The 22,020-nt window shown below is 36.0% G+C and overlaps 2 long non-coding RNA genes across 2 annotated transcripts; both read right to left on the reverse strand.

Annotated features, from left to right (window-relative positions):
* Nucleotides 1–15,027: 15,027 nt before the first annotated feature.
* Nucleotides 15,028–16,668, reverse strand: LOC147479501 (uncharacterized). Its single transcript, XR_015205698.1, has 3 exons — nucleotides 16,364–16,668; nucleotides 15,735–15,866; nucleotides 15,028–15,189 (listed from the first exon to the last, which is right to left on the reverse strand). It is a non-coding gene; the product is annotated as an uncharacterized LOC147479501 (long non-coding RNA).
* A 2,309-nt stretch (nucleotides 16,669–18,977) lies between these two features.
* On the reverse strand, nucleotides 18,978–19,417 carry LOC147479502 (uncharacterized). Its single transcript, XR_015203968.1, has 2 exons — nucleotides 19,164–19,417; nucleotides 18,978–19,056 (listed from the first exon to the last, which is right to left on the reverse strand). It is a non-coding gene; the product is annotated as an uncharacterized LOC147479502 (long non-coding RNA).
* Nucleotides 19,418–22,020: the final 2,603 nt, after the last annotated feature.

The raw sequence follows: 22,020 nt of genomic DNA on the forward strand, positions 1-22,020 counted from the left end.
GAGCCCCTCGAGGATCTCTTTCGCTTTCCAATCTGCGCCATGTGCATACATGTCCATCAAGCTGTTGTAGGTAATAAGATATGGTTCCAAACCACTTTCACGGATTTCCTGCACCATTTCCTATAGAGGACCAAGTCAGGTTTGTATCCTTACATCATGCACATCCACAAACATTCCCTTACAAGCGTATCCAGCAACAAAAGTATTGTACATAAAAATGCAAGGCCTGATTCCCATAGCTATCATCTCTGACATTGTTCTTAGAGCCTCCTGCATGGGTCCTTGCGTGCAAAACCCTTTGATCACATAGTTTTAAGATACAAGGTCTGGTTTCAATTTAGCTTTCTATAGCCCCTTGAGGATCTCTTCTGCTTTCCAACAGTCTCTGCCACGTGCATACATGTCCATCAAGCTGTTGTAGGTAATAAGATATGGTTCCAAACCACTTTCACGGATTTCCTGCACCATTTCCTGTAGAGGACCAAGTCAGGTTTGTATCCTTTCTTTCCTAACTCTTTGAATGCTCTCTCCATGCCCCTCAGTGCTCTGCACTTGGAATTTGCAAGAACGAGAGTTCTCAAGAGCATCCAACTTGGGAAGATCTCTCCACTGTAGATTTCTTCTTCAATTGCCTCTATCCCTCTAATATTCCTCCACCTCCCCTTTGCATAACAATGAAGCATCAAGGACAAGGATAGTGATGTTTCATTAGACTTGAAGCCCTTGCTCTTCATGTCCAAAATCACTGCTTCTCCTGCTTTCCAATCACCTCTACAGGCCAACACATTCGTGAATTGTAAGTAGTAACCGAAGGTCTAAATCCCACTCGATTATCTCATCATACATTTTAATGCGACAATCCCCGAGCCACATTGACCATAAGCACTAATTAAAGTATTGAATGTATCACGGTCCGCTCAAACCTCGCAATTCTTCATTTCTTTAAAACCCCGTTCACATACAAAAATGCAAGCGACAATTCAAAGAAATATACATGTAATACAATTGTCTATAGTTGCCATTGGGGTATTCCGTGAACAAGTTCGATAAAAATGCATAATTTTGCTTTGTGGACTCGCTTCTAGCAATATAGGCAAAGCTTATAGTGCTAAACCGTTTGCATATTGCTTCGAAGTTGCTTATACTGTTTAAATTTGCTTATACCCGTATTTTCAAAGATATTACATTAAAACACTAACCTACAAGCTACCTACTCATTTCTATATATTTAGCTACCTACAAGCTATCTAGGGCTTCTCCATATTTTCTTACGTCCGATTATGCCAAGAGATAGGGCCACATGAAAAATTTAAGAACTAACTGATGGTCTACGTAGGTCCTCGCTAGAAGTATTCTGAGGACCAAGTCACAATTAAGGTCTACACAGACAGCAAGGTTCTTTACAATAAAACTAAGAAAAACCAACCGAATATCCAACTCTGACATGCATCGCACTCGACATTAGCTGGCTATAGGTTGTTACATGAGCTACAATCTGGCATGTGATGTGCTATGTCAGCATCATAGTTTAAGAAAATTGAAAAACTTTGTCGCAGATTTTCGGTTCAACTCTAAGTTGTTAAGCAGCATAGATCCCATCTATATTAGCGGCAGGGGTAACAACTAAAACTTTCAAGCAGCATAACTCTATTGGACATCCAAAGCCTATCACAATACTAATCGTCGGGGAAAATAGACGATATACACCTCACAGATACATTAATTGTTGATGTGATACATGAAATAGAATACATTTGATTCACAGATATTATTTACCCCGTTGAAACATCAAACATGTACATAATTATTATTCATTTGGTGAGGTTCTGAAACAACAAGCAATGAAAATGATGCATTGCTTTCTCAACAGTGGGAGCATACCGCCAAGTCGCGATATCTTTGGTGATTCCGTGCCCTTTTTGAACACCTTCACACAATGTAATGTCTTCCATCTACAATAGATAGATAGATTTTTCAAGAAAAGGGAAGGGGGACACACATTATTTCTTTAATAAAAGCATTTGACAGTTCAAACCTGGACTCTTTCACTTTCTGCTAAACTACTTTCAATAAAAGATTTGTCATCCTGAGGCATTAGATGAAGAGTAGCTCAATCAGTCGATGGAATTAAAAAATGAGACAGGTTCAACACTTCGACTATGGTTTATATATATATATATATATATGATAATGGTGTGATACTTCATCTTCAATGTCTTTGATTTGTTTGATAATGGTTGTCATCTTTGTTCAACTTCTTTAAAATAACTGAAGCTTCGCACAACTTCGTCTATTTCTCGACTTTGGTTTTAGGTTTTTTCTCTCGTAATTTCGTTTGATTAAAATAGGAAAGGGATTCGATTTGTTGTTTGATGAGGTGCGTCATGAATCAAAAAGTCAAGTCAGTTGGAGAAGAAAGGGGTTTTGGATTTTCTCACTCGTAATTTTGTTTATTAACAGGAAAGGGTAAAAGTGGTATTTAAGAAATATAAAATAAACCGGGCCAATTTATTTTGTCTTTGAGAGTTATTAAAATCAAGAAATTGGATCCGTGAATTATTTCATTGATGAAATGAAAAAGATAATAGGATTAGTAAAAGATCATTAATCATACTTTATTGCCTTAACCACTACTAGTATGCTGCATTGCAGTGGGGCGTGAGCGTAGTATATCATTTATTATTATTTTATATATATATATATATATTTATTTATTTATTTATTTATTTATTTATTTATTTTCACGACTTGATTAATTTTTTGATAATTAGACAGATAAATTAAGAAAAATAGACTATATCATTGTCTAACAGTCTTTTTGATAATTTATTCAAGTGTAACAATATTGATTCAATCTTTTTACTACGGTTATTTTATTGCGTACTTGAACCAACAATCGTGTATTAATATGTGTTACGCTTTAACACGTACACAAAATTAACTATCAATAATTACGTGTGCGGTAAATGTGAAGAAGTAGACCATTATCCCAACAATAAAAGAAGCTAGTATTTGTGGGAATTTCTCATGTTAAGTAGTCATGCATTACGATAGGCACCCCTATGGAGCCCTTTTATGTTTGGAGATAAGTCACATAATATCCTATCAACATATATTTAATTTTAAAACAATATTACATTCTCCAAATGAATAAGAAAGGAATTTTCGGTAAAATCTTATTTATATTTTCAACATTAAATCACAAAAACCTGTCATTCCAAAGAAACATGTTTTTATCTTTAGTTATTTGAAGAACAAAAAATACATATATACAACACCATCAAAAAACTAAAGTAACATACCGAAGGTTTTAAAACACTATACGTATAACAAATTACACAGTTATTTACTTTAGAAGCAAATATTACATTCTCCACATAGAAAAATCATAACACATATTTTACGAATGAAAATTTCGACAGAGTCTCCTTTGTATTTTAAATATTAAATCATAAAAAACCTGACATATCTAGAAACATACATTTGAAGAACCAGAAGAACCAAAGTAACAACATCCCAAAGGTTCTAAAATACTATACATATAAGAAGTTGCACAATTATTTACTTTACAAACTGCTCAACTCAACTCAACTCAAAAGACATAGAGAGGGGGGTTAGCAAAAGTCCAAACAACTATAATATAAAAGGCAGTAGCTGAAGTGACAAAATCCATCTGCAGCAACCATCAAAAAATGTCCTCCTATACATTACTTGTGGAAGAACCTACATAAATCCAAACAACAAAATTAAGCATGATAACGATATTATATATTCATTTATGAGAAATATATAACATCTTGATGAAGTGAATTTGCAAACAACATAAATAGAAATAAAGTTAGAAAGATGAATACTACGTACCGAGATTAAAACAATAAATTAACATTTCAACGATCAGATTTTCCAAGAACATCAAATGGTTGAAGCAGACAAGTGCAACAAACAATTCTCCTCTTGCAATCGGCCTCTAAGACCAATGCATTTTCCAATCTTTCGAAGTCTCTCCAAAGAGAACATAGGGCTAAATGCTAAATCACACAACTTTCTTGTGCGAGACAAAGCAACAAAAGTCAAACCGAGGGCTTTCCCTTTCACCAATATCCACCACCACAGCCCGATCAAGAGTGAGCCCCCGACTTTTGTGAATTGTTATATAGCCAACATAGTACAAGAGGAACTTGAATGCTACCGCACGAAGCACTACCTGTCTTCCAATGAGATGTTTGTGGAGTAATTGGTATTGTATTAGAATCTGGACGGAATCTAGCACCACGATAGTGGTCAAAGTCTACCATAACAGCAAGAGGTATATCTTCCGGTGATCTGCAACCATCTCCGTAAACAATATCCACAACAGTGCCCATTGCACCATTAACCAGTCCATTTGTTGTGGCAAGGTTTGAACGAAGCATAACACGTGCACCAAGGGATAGACACAGAACTTTCTCCAAACCTTTTGCATCATCTGACGAAGCCTTGGTAGTGGCATCACAATTATTTTTTGAGACAATTCGAGCAATTGGTTTTCCAAGTTCAATTAGTCGGGTGAGATTGTAATCATGTGTAGGCTATTTTGTTGGAAATAAACGTAAAGCATATTTGAAGGTGTTAATCTCTTCCATATTGAGGGAGGAAATATCTTGAGTTAGAAATAATTGTCAATCACTGACGGTGGAAGTTCCATTACTGAGTCTGAATAGTGCTTCTCGGAATGATGCTTGCTCATCTCCTGCTTGTCGAAATATATGTGATAACCGAACACATTTCTCGAAAGTAGAATACACAATTCCACCATGTTGTTTTTGAATAGACCCACCTTGGACATATAATGCACTGTCACATACAGGAGGTAATTGACGCATATCACCAACGAGGATAATAGATACATTACCAAATGGCTCGTTCTTTGCGAAAATATCTCGACAACGCCGGTCAATATTTGCAAGCATACTTCTTCCGACCATGCTGTACTCATCGATAATGATAAGTTTGGTGTCTTTAAATTCTTCCTGCATACGTCGACATTGATCACCTTCAATCTTTTTGGAATTTTCTTTAATACCTTTCTGTTCTATAGTGATAGCGAGTTCATGATGGATGGTTGCACCTCCAATATTAAAAGCGGCAACTCCAGTAGGAGCCATGACACGTACTGCTTTGTTTGTTCTGAAAAATGCAGTAACTGAATACACAATTGCATTTATGAGAGTGGACTTTCCTGTGCCTGCTCCCCCACAAACAATTAAGCGAATAAATGCTCCATCTTGTAGTGCTCTAACAACCATATCATGAGCAACTCTTTGTTCATGAGATAAGTCATTATCTGGTACAACGGGTTGAGGTTCATTATTTAGTTCATTGCCACAACGCAGAGTATGCACAAATTTTCGATCAATTTCAATATTTGGATATCGGTGTAAACCTTCAGCCCAATCGTGTGAAATGTCGAAGTCTCTCCTTCCTAATTCCACATTTTCCCCAGGGACAAACGTGGGCCCCATTGCTGCTGCCATCATCCACTCATCTCGAAGTAAGTCTTCAGTACCAAGCTCTACCTCAATACCATCTTCAAACTCTTCATCTATCGGTTCTGGAAGAATAATCCCATGAGCGGCTTCGAAACCCAAGTCATAGTATCTTTCAGACCACAATGCAAATTCTCCCTTAGCTTCTTCGAGAGTTCGATAATGGTGATGAATTAAGACTTGTTGATGACAAAATAATTCCCATTTTTCAATGCCTGGTAGGATGTCACCGTCTAGCTCCGGAACCAAACGCACAACTGCGGCCACTCGAGATGTGTGCCAAACCTTTTGCTTAAAGTAATGACTCTTTGCCATATTGAGGAGGGAAGTATTTTCATAGCAAGAAGGTCGTTGCATATATCTTCCTACAAAGGTTGGATCTGTTCCAACAATTTCATCATCGTCGTCCACTCTTCTACGATGTACAATTGATGCTAGCATGCTCTTCTCGCTTACATTTAAGAGTACAAACATTATGGATGATCGTGTCAATGGGCACCCCATTAGCAAGTGACATACTTCTTGGGCAGAAATATCTCTTTCAGAGACACTCTTCATTAGTAGGCGCTTGAAAGCAGATCTTGCATTTTGACAGGGTCGACGAAAATCTTCAACAATTTCTTTGAAAGTATCTCTGAAACTTTTTGAGGCTGGTTCAGATTTTGCGGCGTATTTAGCAATGTAATTTACAACAGATTGCACTGAAAGGACAGGTGACCAATCAATGTTTGCACGCCAGGTCTGCAAAATCTTTCGATTGTGGGAACACACAAGTTCATCATTCCGATGCCCTAGAAAATGATACATGTTACTGTTGGGAGGCTCTTCTACAATCTTCGACTGACCAATTACATCAAATGGGTATCTAAAGCGACATACCATTTGTTTTGTTGCTTTGTGTAAGCGCAAACAATGACTTCCACATATAGAGTGTCGCATGACCCAATTGACCAATGTAACATAGTCATCTTTGTTTGTATCAAGTTGTAAGTCGAGTGGCAAAGTGCATGCACAAGGATGCTGTTGCATATTTCTAGACATGCTTGGGTCTGGATTCATAGTGCAAACAAGTCTATCAAAATATTCAATGAGATTAGCTCTATTTATAGCACTTGTACCAATGTTAGTAACATCTGGAGCATCCGATAGCCAAAGAAATCCATGAACATGACCACTACCATGATTTTTCCATTCAAACCGGTACCAATGATCAACCACAGAGAACTCATCTCGTAAATAATCCCGGAAGAAGAATTCCACCCTTGCCTGAAAGAACCAAGCGACAACATTTGGGTTATCATTAATTAACTTTATGCGCGCCCCTTCTTTTATCTAAAGGAGACATCCTTTCAAGATCATTAGAAGGATCTAAAATACGTAATGCTTCCGCCATTGCATGTCGCCAGCTACTGAAAGTGTGAAGAAAATGGTTGGTGCACCCAACTGTTTAACCATGGCAGTCAGTTCTTTCAATCTTGTATACCAATAAGATCGAGTACCGCGTATGTTGTTAGCAAAATAAGAGACACGATTAGCTAGTTGCTTGTCGCCGGACGAAACCATATTTCGAATTTCCTCAATTGACAACTCAGCATCCCCGGGATTATTTTTGACAAAAACATCACCTAAAGAAAGTGCCTGCCACCTTGAAAGAGAGTTCCAAGCAAAGTAGCGGAACCTAGAATCTCTAGCAAAACGCCCATCATGATATTTCATCAGATATTGGAAGTACGGCAATGGATTGACTTTTCGCTGGCGAGCTTGTCGTAAATCAGCATCTCCGTAAGGAAACAAAGTTAGAAATGCCATAGCAACATATCCAGGGGTTGAGAACTCATCAATGATGTGAGTTGTAAAAGGCATATGAACATTAGTTTGATCTACATTTGGTACTTTGAATGCCCTCTGGAGATGTGTTTGTTGATTGGGTTGTGCTGCAATAGAAATGGTTCCAACAGCATGAAACTCGTCAATGTGCAAATCCTGGTTTTGCAATTCAGGTGGTCCCTCATCTTCATATGCTTCCCCCGGTATGGCAGAAGCTCCATTTTCGGTATCATCCACAGGGTGGCACATCTGTGGTATGTCTTCAAGTTGTCCATCTATAGGTAGTCCTTCTATAGTTCCATTGTCAATAATTATATCATTATAGTACCGATGATAAGTTTTCAACCAAGCTAATGCTGTGCGAACAAATTCTCGCCGAACACGGAATTCCTTGCTTGCATGTGGTCCCCCTCTATTAACCACAAGAATTGCAGACAAATCAGCGGGCTTGAATGGGAGAACAGTGGCAATCATATTGACATCTTGAGCAAAATTTATGACATTACCACTGTACTTGTATTGTTGACCCCTAACACGATACACAGACATCATGGGGTGCACCCTGGCAATGAGAATTCTTTCTAGATCGGACAAACGAGACAGTTCCAGAGGCACAATGCCCGGATCCATTGAATTGTTAACACTAAACATGCCACGCCGTGGTTCGTCCGGTTATCCAACTTGCAAGAGGTACAAATACCTGCAGCATTCTTTGTTATTATAGGTGAGGTCCTCACTTAATACAAACATATTCCAACAAAATATACAAAGAAAAGGAAATACCTGAAGAAATCTTTAGATCGGAAATTTTCTTTTGCATAAAGGATAACCGACCCCATGAAATATCATTGCATGATCTCCTAAGACTTGTGCGTTGGAGAGTGGTATGCAGTCGTCCATAGTAGGTGGTAGATTAGGGCTTTCACGGATATTGTCTTCACCCACCATAAATTGAACACCAGGAAGGCTTTGATGAACAACGCTCTGCGAAATAACTCTATGACGAGCAATAACCACTGTTTGACGGGCAATTGCTTGACGTGCAACTCTTCGCCCAACAACTCTTCTACGGAACGCATTGAGGGCGTTTTGAACAACCCTTTCAACAGGGATTTGCCTTTCAAATGTTGTTCTTCTACGAGCTCTACGTAGAGCTTGTATGGAATGTCGCACTTCATCCATTTGTAATCCACGAGCCAAAGCTCTACGAAAGCAGTGTCTAGGCCACGATGAGTATCTCTCTGCTCAGAGGTTTGGCCAATGCGTGCTTTTTTTTTCTAGAAGTATCAACTGACTGTGTCGATGCACGCTGCTCACTTGTTTGTTTTGCACGAGCTCTTTTTTTGTTGGCAGTATTTTTAGCCCGATTTTGCTCCACTGTTTGCCTTTGGAGGGAGATGTCATCGTGATTAGAAATGCAATGTCTCTGCAAAGAATAACGGCTTGAAGGTTCTGCATGAAACAGTGGTAGGCAAGTATCATCAACTGGGCCTGCAACCCTCGGATTACGGAGCCACTGAATGAGCGGGCAATTGTCGGCTGAATCAGAATTAGATACAGTATCCAGTTGCAAAGATTGATCTTCTTGACTTCCAACCCGGTCATAACCTCTTGAAGTCACTGCCTGATCTGGTAGATTGTCAACCCATCGAATAGACGGTGCATTTTCAACTAAATCAGATACAATCTCCCTTGGCAAATAATTTTCTGCATGGTTACCCACTCTATGAACCCATTCTATGAGTGGGCAATTTTCATCTAGATCATTGACCCTTTCCCTTGCTGAAGAGATTCCTTCATAGTTTCTAACCATGTGATTACTTATAGAGGATTCTGGCGATACAGTATCCAGTTGCAAAGATTGATCTTCTTGACTTCCAACCCTGTCATAACCTCTTGAAGTCGCTGCCTGACCTAGTAGATTGTCAACCCATCAAATAGACGGTGCATTTTCGGCTAAATCAGATACAATCTCCCTTGGCAAAGAATTTTCTGCATGATTACCCAGTCTATGAACCCATTCTATTAGTGGGCAATTTTCATCTAGATCATTGACCCTTTCCCTTGCTGAAGAGATTCCTTCATAGTTTCTAACCATGTGATTACTTCTAGAGGATTCTAGCTAATCAGGTATCCTACGAATATGCATAGAACTTTGAGGTTGAGATGGTAGCACCCTTAGACGCTGAAAAGAAGTAGACCGAATTGTACGTCTTCGAGTAGTTGGATAGGCAATTTCTGGTAGGCAGTTTAACCTGCTGAGGTATGTTGAAATTTGGGCGAAAGAGTTACGTGGCCCACAATTATGAAGGCGTAGCCGAGTAGTAGTTGGTAGGGGAGCACGTGGTAGGGGAGCATGTTGATTCCAACGACTATAAAATCTACCAAAGAACCTATCAATTTGGTGCAGTTGTACGGGTAAACCTTCCTCTACTACTTCCATTGGGTACTAAAACACCGAGAGTGGAAAAGGAGGGACGAGAGGGAACCCTGCTTCTGTCGTGTCAATTGTAATCCCTACATAGTTGGCAAACTAGAACATTAAATAGTTTTTAGTTTCGCTGAGGAATTTGTTTGGTTTTGTCTAAGTGGAAGTTAAGGTAGGGAAAATTTAGTAAACGGATGAAAATTATAAAGTGCAACTACTTCAAACTTATTGTTAATGCAGTAATACTAACTAATATATAAGGAGATAGTAAAATATTAAGTAGAAGAAGAAGGCATGAATCTTAACGAAAAAATACACGACTCATATGACACTGCCTTTACCAATCGCATTACTTGGAGACCATGGAAATAGTAGTTACAAAATCAAAACAAATTAAAACAATGAGCAAAGCAAATTCGAATGAATACATACCGCTGTTTTGTACTGAGATATTGCGAAGAAACAGGAAGACTTAGAAGCAAAACAAAACCGGAAAGAACTGAAATCCAGTAAGGACAAAACAAATAAGGGTTAGCTTTGGGAACATATTGCAATGAAAACGGTTAGTCGGGAATACCACAAATTTGAATGAAAACATACCGCTTCCTTTTCAAATATTTAACATAAAAGCAAAAAGACCCAGAGCCCCAAATGTTGCAGCTGTAAAGATAGAAGAAAATGGTTAGCTATATATATTTGGGTTTTTTGAACATATATATATATATAAGAGAATAATTAAACTTTGTTGTACATAGTATACTTATATCAATAAATGAATATATATTGTGAAATAATCAAAGTTACTTCGATGATAAGGCTTACTATGCAAGTACGCATGCATATGAGATTTGGTTTATGTATCTAATAAGGCTTGGTTCCACATCTTCAAACCTCCCCACAAGTGTAAACACTAATGGATCTTTAGTTGGTGATGTGGTTGGGGCTTTCGACACCGGCACTAGCAGTATAACCCACTAGCCGTAAGTCTACTTGCAGCCCTTCTATTGGGTTATTGGGACATGACATGGTAGAATATGCATGAATGATATACATAAAGAAATACGGGCAGAGGAAGTACACATAATAAATGTGATACTGACGGGATTCAACCAAGTTCACAATTCACCTTTCCATAGAGTATGGACATCCTCTGCAATCCTGCATAATATCACACAGCAACTGTACAAACTTAAGGATCTTATTTTATTAGAGAAAGAAATCAAAAGTAATTGTAAAAATTAAAATAGTACAATGGCAGTGCACTGAATCACATGAGATCTAGGAAACATATTTATAGTGAAAAGCATATATAGAAATAAAAGAACTTGAGATTTTATTAGATATTTTATATTTGAGGAAGTCACCTCACAATTATCTATCCTGGAGAACTACATATCCAAGAAAATAGTTGTAGGTAATCCTATTTAGTTTTATTAATTGGCCCGTTTATCTCGTGAGTTAGCCAAATTATACAAAACCTCTAAAGGAAAGGAAAGGTGCATTACGTGTGATGGATGTCGCTATGGAAGCAATGGGTGGTGTCAACAAGAAGAAGTTAGAGAATACGGGGAATTTCCAATGAATTGCAATGGAAATAGTGCAGCCTTCTCTAATCTAGACTTATTGCAAAAAATCATAACAACCAATTGGTGTCACACTTGCAGCAGACTCTTAGCTCTATTCTAGATTGACTTATGTGCAGGGCACTCCTGCTTTGCCCACCAAACTTTGGCAAACGGTGACTGGAGTGCTTTCGACTTCAAACTGGAGAGAATGCCAAGTCTTGCAGCCCAAAACCATAGGCGTTAAACCCATGAGCCAAAAAAAAAAAATGGGGTTAAGACGTAAACTGAGAATAATAGCTACACGAAATGAATTTAAGAGAAACATTTACACAAATTAGTTCTTGAAACTCTTGAATTTTGTTTTAAAACTCTTGAATTAGTTCTCACCGTCTTTTAAAACTCTTGAATTTTGTTTATCTCCATAAGCAGTAGGAGACAACACAACCTTCTAAATGTCATGGTTGGTTCTCGTGTTTATTCATTTATGACAACATTGTTGAGTCAAATTACAATCTGTTTCTTGAACCTCCCCAAGATACAGCAACACCACCCAATTTCTATATCTACCCAATCGTGGACATTGTGTGGGACTCTATGCTGTATCCATTAGATGGCAGTCTTACTACAACTTTTAATGAGGATATTATAGGCAGGTTACATCTCAGATTTCAAATACATCAGGATACCCTTGAAAATACAACTATAGTTCATAGTCACTTTCAAATATCTTACAATTATAGAAATATGAGATACTATGTTAACTCAGTGTTAATGTAGCACCAAAAGAAGTAACTATACTTATGTACTTCATTTTCAAATTGTTAAGTAAATAAACTTATGAATCAATTAAACTTCTTTAGCTAGAAGATATTAACATTGAAATTGAACTCTATGAATATAAAAGTTAGTGAAACTTCTTTAGGTAGAAGACATTAACATTGAAATTGAACTCTACGAATATAAAAGTTAGTTCATTAGAACCTTATTTGGATGCCAAAATACGATAATGAGAAACATACCTCAAGCTCCCACTGATTTCCTCAACGAAAACTAAGAGGTTTCCTGTAGGTTTGAGGAAGGATCGAGGTAAGTGGTACCTAAGGCAAGATATGACGTAATAAGTAACACAGTCATAGTTAATGTGCATTTATCGAGTTGTATACGGACACCAAAAGAAGTAACTATACTTATGTACTTCATTTTCAAATTGTTAAGTAAATTAACTTATGAATCAATTAAACTTCTTTAGCTAGAAGACAATGGCATTGAAATTGAACTCTACGAATATAAAAGTTAGTGCATTAGAACCTTATTTGGATGCCAAAATACGATAATGAGAAACATACCTCAAGCTCCCACAAAGACAATTCCAGAGTCATTGCATTGCTCAGACCTTTAAGAAACTTAACGCGGCATTCAGCAGATCATTTCCACTTTCGCACTAAGCGGAGAGTCAAGATTCTCTAGCACAAAGTCATTAAGCAAATGACCAGCGTACTCAATTCATCAATAACCCAAACAAGTGAGAACAGCGAGAAACCGAGCGAGAAAATTCGATGGGCGGGAATAGAGTTGGAACCCAATATTTTTCGAGATGAGATGAGAGATAAGGAGAGAAAATTTGGAGGGAGGAATCTGTAAGGGGGAAAGGTTTTTTTTTTTTTTTTTTTAGGTTTGTTGGGGGTACAGACAGACACCAACGAAGTAGATTTTAGTGGGACTTTTAAAACCGACCTCAAGAGTTCGCTACGCTCACGGATTAAGTAAGAGGAATTTATACATACCATAGATCACTATCGAGGAAGAAAAACTCATAGCACAGGCAATCCTTACCTGTGAAGGTAGTTTACTTGCTTACTTTAACAAATAAATTTAGATGAGTGATAAATATAATATTCATAACTCATAACTTTACTTAGTTACTAATATTTTTCATAATAATTTAATATAACGGCACTCGTTCGTAGGACGGGTTCGAAAACTAGTATGGAATTATAGTCCAATTTCTTGACCAAGGATCACATTAAGTTTCTCCTAGGCTTAGCATTTTTATGCGATTTGTAAACATTTCTGGAGCCTAAATATTTTCCTCCTTTGGTACAGTGCAAAAAAGGGAGTATGGTGAGGTAAGTAGCATAGGTTCAATATAAATAATTAAATAGTCCTTCCTACCAAGTTCATTCTCGTTCTACGGAGTTGCATGAAATGTTTATGCTCTTCTTCTCAATGGATGATCAGCTTAATTTGGAAAGGAATCAATAGCAAAGTTGGTGTAGCGCTAGCGCGCAGTGCGCGCCTCAGCTTCAATCACTCATATTGATGTGTGTTAGTTTTGTTCTGTCAATTTCTTAATCACACACGATCATGTGTATACAGGCCTAAGTCTTACCACTTTAATGGTATATATTGCTGATATTAAATTCTAACACAATCTTTCTGCAAAAACTGAAGTCAATCAAACCTCAGATTGAGATTTAAAAAACAATAGCTCGTTGACAAGCAAAGAAATATTTTACATAGTAGCTTACATAAGAATTTGGTTTAAAGTAGTAAAAACATGGTTAACCTTTCATATATTTATTTAACTAGGTATAACCCGTGCCTTCGGCACAGTTGTTTTACATTTTTTGATGCATATTTTTGTTAGAAAAAAAAAAGTTAATATGTAATTTTATAAATTCACTCAATATCATTTGTTTAGTTTTATCCGTGACATGTCAATTTTAACACGCAATGTTATCCGTGACGTCAATTTTAACATGCAATTTCTTTCTTAATTAAACTATTTTTAATTATATTACTTTGAGCTTTTGTGTATCGACACATTTTTATTCAAATGTTTTTAGCAAGCAAGTTTGTTTGTTTGTTATTATTATTATTATTATTAAGCAAGTAAGTTCTCTCGAAACAAAGAAGAGCGCCGGCCTTTTAAAGACTTTATTGGCGACAAATATCAAATATCGTAATCCAAACTGTATTACTCTTCAATTTTATATACGATCTCGTTGTCATTCTAATTTCAAACACTAAATTTCTTCCCAAATCAAAGCACTACACCGGCCAGGTGCTCCACTATTACAAAGTTATAGCAAATTACTACAGAATCTTTATTGGACTGGTTCAATATTCACCTTTAATTTATTATTATTATTTTTACATTCACAAATGACTTATGGTAAGTAAATAGATTAAATATATAGGAGATGAAATATAAATTTAATTAAAAAAAAAAAAAAAAATCACTATTAACTATTTTATTTTTTTTTTTATTTTATTTTTAAAATGGTCGGGTTTTGGCATAAAATTAAACTCTCAAGTACATGGTACCTTATAAGTCCTCCACAATTCACTTTAGAAATCCAGTAGATGTACAATTACAATACTCTCCAAGACATATAAAGTTTAGATATATGGATGATCTACAACTTGGTTGGACTCTTTGAAAGAATGCACAACAGTTACGTGGTGTATATATCTATAAGTGTACTTCTGCTGCTACCAGATTATTGTACAGTACCATTGTGGTTTGTCCATCTTGTTGTTGGTGTTAACTACTCTTTAGGAGTCAAGTTTGACCACAATGTCTATATATAATACTACAATGAAAATGATAAGTACATAGGTGACTCTGTGATAATAACACTATGAATGATTTACAGTAAAAGTCATGTGCCCTAAGATCTCCTATGCCCTAAGATCTTTTCACGGAGCTGGAATCAATATGCACCTTCTTAAATCCCAAGTACTTGCATACCCAAATTGTATCCCAAGTACTGGCAAACCCACATTGTTACTACAAGTTTTATAAGCTCTTCAAAGAGTACACCCTTCCTACTTCAGCCACCTGTAACATGCATTTCTTATTAAATATCCACTGCCCACATTAATTTGTATAGCTGACCTCCTTAACCTACGCACTTCGTGTCTAAAAATAATTTTTTTTAAGAAGGAACTGAGAACATTAGATGGTCTAAGTGGTGTGTCACGGGACCACATGCTGTCACCTTTTTGCTTTCTAAGTGTCAGCAACCTTTCTGTACAAAAACATGGAACACAACTTTAGTCGCATCACCCAAGGTCACCTTATGGATAATCCAAATTCCAAAGAATCTCTTCAATAGCAACATAATTCAACTTAATAATAACCCAAAAACAGTTGCTCAGGCCACTAATGAGAGATAGAGAATTCGATCCTTTTGAATCAATAGTTAACTTCACACTCTATACGTACTTCATGAAGTGCTCATTATGGAGATGCTGACCAAAAGAAGAGTGGAAGACCTAATAGCTTGGTTCATACAGTAAACCGACTAATGATGAAATCCCTTAAAATTGGAATGATCATACATAAATCCTAGCTCACATACAAAGCAACGAAATCATACAAACCTCTTTTAAAATATGTGGTTGAGCTTTCATAAGGATCTTTGATAATGTCCCTAGTTAGCCACTATATATTTCTTCCACTATAAGTGCGTAGTCCATTGTAACACTTAAAACTGCGTTCATAAGCCTTCAAACCTAAATTTGAAAAAATAATTTATTAAGAGAAGTGTAATTAGAATAGTAAGATGGTAAACTTTTTGATCATATGCAATTAGTATATACTTCAATTTCACGGTATACCAAACACAGTCGTTAATAGAGAACGGAACAAACAAATTATTAAATTAACAAATAAACGCAACAATCATCTAACAGGCTAGCATGCTTGCAGAAATACATTGTGATGGGGGTCTACGGTCTGCCCAATCCCAATAATTAAGCTAAGGAATTCACCCTTTTTAGTGAGGATGGTGAATCAATGCAACCAACTACAGGTTGTAATCCAAAGTATGTAACCATGAGGAATCATACCATAGTTTACTTGGTCAAGAGCTATGGCGCAATTGCTGCAAGTTGGCCAAAGTTTTCTTAAAAAGTTTATTTTAGAGTATGAACAGACTAATTTAGAGCACGCTTCAAAAGCAAGATAAAGCGTCACTACTTAAGGTTAAGGAGGGGATTAAAGTTTTTACCTGGAAATGTCATATGGTTGCTACTAAATCAACCCAAAGTTCATTGGCTTTCTCTTCTATTCATCACATATTTACAACTACTTCTCAGACAAACAAAAAATATCATATTTGAACTTGCAAAACACATACATTGCAATTAATTCGTAATAGTTAAAATGTAGAATGTAGACCACTAAGAATGCAACTTGAACAAATTGGCAGGTGCCGCCTAGCAAAGTCGGTAAAACCTTTGGATGATGATACCAAAGGTCTGGGACTCGAACCCCGCCAGCATCAAAGAGTCACTGATCTCATTTAAAACAGGCTTACCAATCAAAAAAAAAAAAAAAAAAAAAACTTGAACAAATTGAAGAAAACAAACAACATGGTGCAAAGAACAATTTTCAATAAACTTGAACAAAATAGGTAAATCTCATATCAGAACTTTAAGAAAAGAGCTTTTAAAAAATGGAAGATTACGTTGTTATTGTTGTGGGGGAAGGGTTCTAGAAAGATTACTAAATAGAATGAAAACGAACCAATTGACACTTGAACTCCTTGTCAACTATTTTCTGGAATTGTTCTGGTATCCATCATTCATCAATTTCACAAAGCGTTAAGTGAATGAAACTATTCTAATTGCAATGGACAAATATACAAACCTATCGAAATATAAACAGGAAAGATCTCAATTTCAAGACTATACAAAAAGGAAAATAAAACATAATGAGATTAACCAACAAATATGTGAAAACAGGAACAATGACTTTTCTATTTTTCTATTATCATTTTTCGTAAAAAAATCTTTTTCGTCATTCTAACTTAGATAAAGAGGGAGATTACCTGAGAGGGGAGGGATTCATTTAGTTCCCATACAAATGAAAACGATAACAACGATTTAACAGGAAGAATATTTAAGAGATCAGTCGAGAAAATAGAAAAATAAGAGATTAGAGGGAGAAGAACAATACCTAAGAGGTTGTAGAGAGACCGACAGAGCAGTGACTGAAAGGAAGAGAGAAGGTCCAGGCCATTTTTTCAATTTAGACGTGGGGGTACCTTCTCAGTTTTCCTAGTATTTTCAATTTGGACATTCAAATCTTGTACATTACCTTAATGAAAGCGGTAAAAATACATTTAATTCCTTGTGAAAATGACAAAAATACTCTAATAAAAGTTTGCATTTAATTTCCTTTTGCAATATGCAGTGGGGGTCATAGGAAGTTGGGGGTTATTTGTTTTCTAATGTTAATCGAATCCAAAGCCCAATTCAACCTCAAAACCCAAAAATATTGCTACTTTTTTCGTAATTAAATAGTAGTTAAGATATAACTTTAAGTTTCAAAACATAAAATAATACTTTTAAATTCATTAAAGATTTAATTCAATATGTACAAATTTTAAGTGAAACCCTTGAAAGTCAATTAAGTGTGTTAATAAAAGAATCATTTAATTTACAGAATTTAGTTTATTATTTAATTCATTTCAAAACTATCCGCGTGTATCCCTCATCCTATTACATTTAAGCCAAAGTAACTGGAAAATTAGACTCACTTTTAAGAATTTAATTGCAAACAATGATGAATCCAACTATAATAATGAAATTAAAAAAGAAATTAAAACTTACAGCTAAAGTCAGTTAAGTGCGTTAATAAAATAATCATTTAATTTATATAATTTAGTTTATTATTTAATTCATTTCAAAACTATCTGATCCAGAACGTACACGTACATGTCCCCCCATCTATTACATTTCGCCAAAGTAACTGGGAAAATTAGACTCACTTTTAAGAATTTAATTGCAAACAATGATGAATCCAACTATAATAATGAAATTAAAAAAGTAATTTTAACTTATAGCTACTGTGAATGCAAATGAAATTTACAACTACAAAGTACAATTATTGATTGTAATATAATCTGACAATAACTCAGAATAACTTACCGGACATTGGTCACAATCCAATCCACTTTAGAATTTGCATACGTACACACCCAAAACACAATTTTAAGCGAATTGGCAATCTAAAAACCAAACCCCTAAATCTTTTAGTACACTGAAAACCAAAATAGAAATTGACTTTTAACATTTGAGGAAGAGAATTTGCATGTGTAGTGTATCATTAGCCCTAAGTACAGGTAAAGAGAGTCTGTACTTGGGGTCTCTGACAGTGGCATGAACCATATAACCTTTAGATAGGAACAACTTGACCAGCCACGATGCTTAATACCCTCCACCTCCTGTCATGCGCATACTCTTTCCTTCTCCATCATTATCTATTAATGACATCAATCATTCAACTCACCTTTATGTTCTGTAGGGATATTCCCCAAAGCTTCTAATCTAGCTTCTTATAGTCATCAAGATTGTTTCCTTGCAAGTAAAATACAAACTTCAAAATCTCATTGAAAATCCATAAACCATGATTTGCAATAAAAAAAAAAACACCAAAGAACAATAATATCCTTGTCCCGCAATAAGGATCCAAGTTCTTTTTCTAAAACCAAAGACGTGTCAAATTAGTCTAACAATAACAATTTGTTTAAATTTGAGAAGTAAAGAACAAAATGATAGTTTTACCACCATGCCAAAGATATCATCATCAGCTTCTCAAAATATTATATACAACATACCCTGGCTTTCCCATTTCTTTCAAGCGTCCATAATCCGGGAAAATTATAGATTCTAATTCCGAACATCAAAAGCGCCCAAGCTATGGCCAATAAGCAGGATCATACATAAGCTTCAACTCAATGAAAAGTTTCACAGTAATGATCTGAAAGGGGTTTTCTTTTTAAAAAGGAAAGCAAATACACATACCTGAACTCCTAAATGTTTGCAAAAGCCTCAAATCACTTGTAATTGCTGAGAAATGTTATGCATATTGGTGCAATACTTCAAACAAATAAAAAAATAGTGAAACTGTGTCAAGTCTTCCACATAACTGTGATAAAAGGGTGTATATTTTTTCATAACGATTAAAAAGAAGACACAACACATCAAAATAGAGTAACTATAACAATTCTCAAATACATAGCCGCCCACATTCAAATATCTCATAAAACAAAATTGGAACTGTGGAGCCGCAAGGAGTATACCGTAAGATTTCTCTAAGAAAACAATATTGTGCTTGACACCATGGAGAAAGGAGATGTCGTTTATTGATAGGAATAATATGTTGGTAAATGTAAACAACGAATCGATCGTAATGAATTGGTCAAATTTGTAATAATATGTAAAGAAAAATATCACTGTATATGTTGAAACAATAGGGTGGCAATAAAAACTATTGAGAAAAAAGAATGGTGAAATAAGTATATTTATAGAGCTTGGAATGGCAGTAAAATGGAAGAAGGACTGAAGGAGAAGAATCGAATGGGTAGACCTTAAATTCTAGTAAATGGAGATTTCGAGCATAAGACGTTACGTATTGATGGTTTGGATGTGGGAGTAGCAAAATATTAGGAAAATTGAAGTAGAACGCGAATGTTTTGAAGAGGATACCTTAATTAGAGAGTCATTGTCGTAGTGTAACTTTAAGTGGTACTTGATGGTGGAGAGAGGTAACGGCTGCGAGAATTATGGGATTTATGGCATGAGAAACCAAGAGAGTCCGGGTCAATTATTCACTGAGAAACCAATAGAATATAATTGTTCATGTTTTTTCCTCTCTCTATTGTTAAGCCTCACCCCAGTCCCAAATACGTTTTTTTTTCTGATCGTCTATTAAGTGACAATTATAGTGAAGCCCCTCAATTCATTAAGTTAGTAAATAAAAGATCCATTTAATTCATTCAAAACAATCCCAACCGCATTACCTAAATTAAAAACTAAACATAAATTAACAAAAAAAGGGTCTGAGATAGAACATGAGATATGTGTAAAAGTATTTCACCGAAGAGTTATATGTGCGAGAGATATAATGATAGGAGGAATTAGGAGATATAATAGAGGGTTGTTTTTTTTGGAATTTTTTGGTTAATGGAGATTATTAATGGAGCTTATGTTAGGAAGGGGGGGTTAAGGGAGAGGAAGAAAGGGTAGGCGTTAATGCTCTTAAATTAGAAGAACCAATGGTTATGCCAAATCTTTAGTCCATTTGTCATTTATTTTATAGAAATTAAACTCAATAAATAAGAATTATTTTATGCCTTTATTCCAACTTTAATTGGCATTTTTAGATATTAATGTGCTTTAAAAGACTACTCATAGATGTTTCAAAACGATTTAGAGCGTACACCTATTCCCATCTAACTCAGATCCCCACGCGATCCCGACCTCTCTTTGTCCTGCCATTGTGTTTTATTATAATAGATATATGAAGTTATGATTTCATACCAACAAGCTTTATTGTTTTACGGGTATAAAGTATAAATTACAGCTAGAGAACAAATGAAGTGTTGTATGCATATAAAAGAAAACAATAGAAGACAAGGACAGAATAACAGGTAATAACCAAGGCGCGGATTAGGCTGTCCTTAAGGAAAGATTTTTCCCCTTCCAATGGTGCAGAAAGGCAACAAAGGTCCGCCTTCTTCCTCACGGATTCAATGGTTAACAAAGAGCCCGACTTTGCACTAGAACAGACTACCCTCTAGAACAGCAATATAACTCTCTCTGGCGGCTGACAGGAAGAAGAGAATAAAGAAAGCAATGAAAGACTTATCTGTTTCTCTGATTCGTGTAGGGTGAGATGAAGGGATAGTATGCACGAAGTTACATTTACTTTATTTGGTGTATAGAGATAGCAGCACGACTTCTGTCTCTCTCAATATCGAGGCAGCAGCAGGACGACTTCTTGTATACACGAGTTCTCTCCCTCTGCGTCTCTCTCTCTCTGTTCTGTGATCGATCTCTCTCTATGAACACAGCAGTGTTTATATAGAGTTATGATCGTATCATAGATGGAGAAGGACACCTCTCTAATTCGGTTTCACAAAACCAAGTTGAAGTAGAACTCTCAAGCTATGAGACAGAATCCAACTGTAAGTGGAACTCCAGCCGAAACTTGTTCAAAAAGAAAAAGTTTAGGCTATTGATAATCCACTAGACTAACAGCCCAAGCCCACGACACGACTCGGCTTGGTGCGGGCGCGTGTGTGGCTTTGGGTGAGTCCTCCCTCCTAATACAAAAGCCTTTGTACCCTAAGGGCACGCCCTTATGCTAGAGGTTCACCTCAAATACCTCACTTGCTAGTGGTGGTTTATCAATGTGGGACTAAACAACACACAAGTATTTGAAATACACATGAAGATTCTAACATGAAGCACATCCATGTTGGCTACCTTGCTTGGTTATTTAAAAAGGAAAAGGCCAAGAGAGGAAAAGCTTTTGAAACTGAATTTAGGACTTTACTGCTTTTAGTAAAACATGATTCCAACAAAAGAGAATCAATAGTACTATGTGGCCGGGGCATGATATGTTGCAAAGAAATCTGCTACGTTAACATTTTAAATGATACAATTGATTTAGTAAAAATAGAGTAAATTAAGTTGTATATCTTGAAATAAAGCAATATGAATTGAATACTTTGATGGTGAATTTAATCATGTATATTTGTTACTAGGAGAGTGAACAAGTAGTCCCAGACCTAGTATGCCTATGTAAAATGCGAACAGCTTCTTCCAGCTTCAAAGCACTTTTTTTGTGGAAAACTTGTTCTTGAATGTCTTTTTT

Source organism: Coptis chinensis, chromosome 8 (assembly GCF_015680905.1).
Source record: "Coptis chinensis isolate HL-2020 chromosome 8, ASM1568090v1, whole genome shotgun sequence".
Classification (NCBI taxonomy): domain Eukaryota; kingdom Viridiplantae; phylum Streptophyta; class Magnoliopsida; order Ranunculales; family Ranunculaceae; genus Coptis; species Coptis chinensis.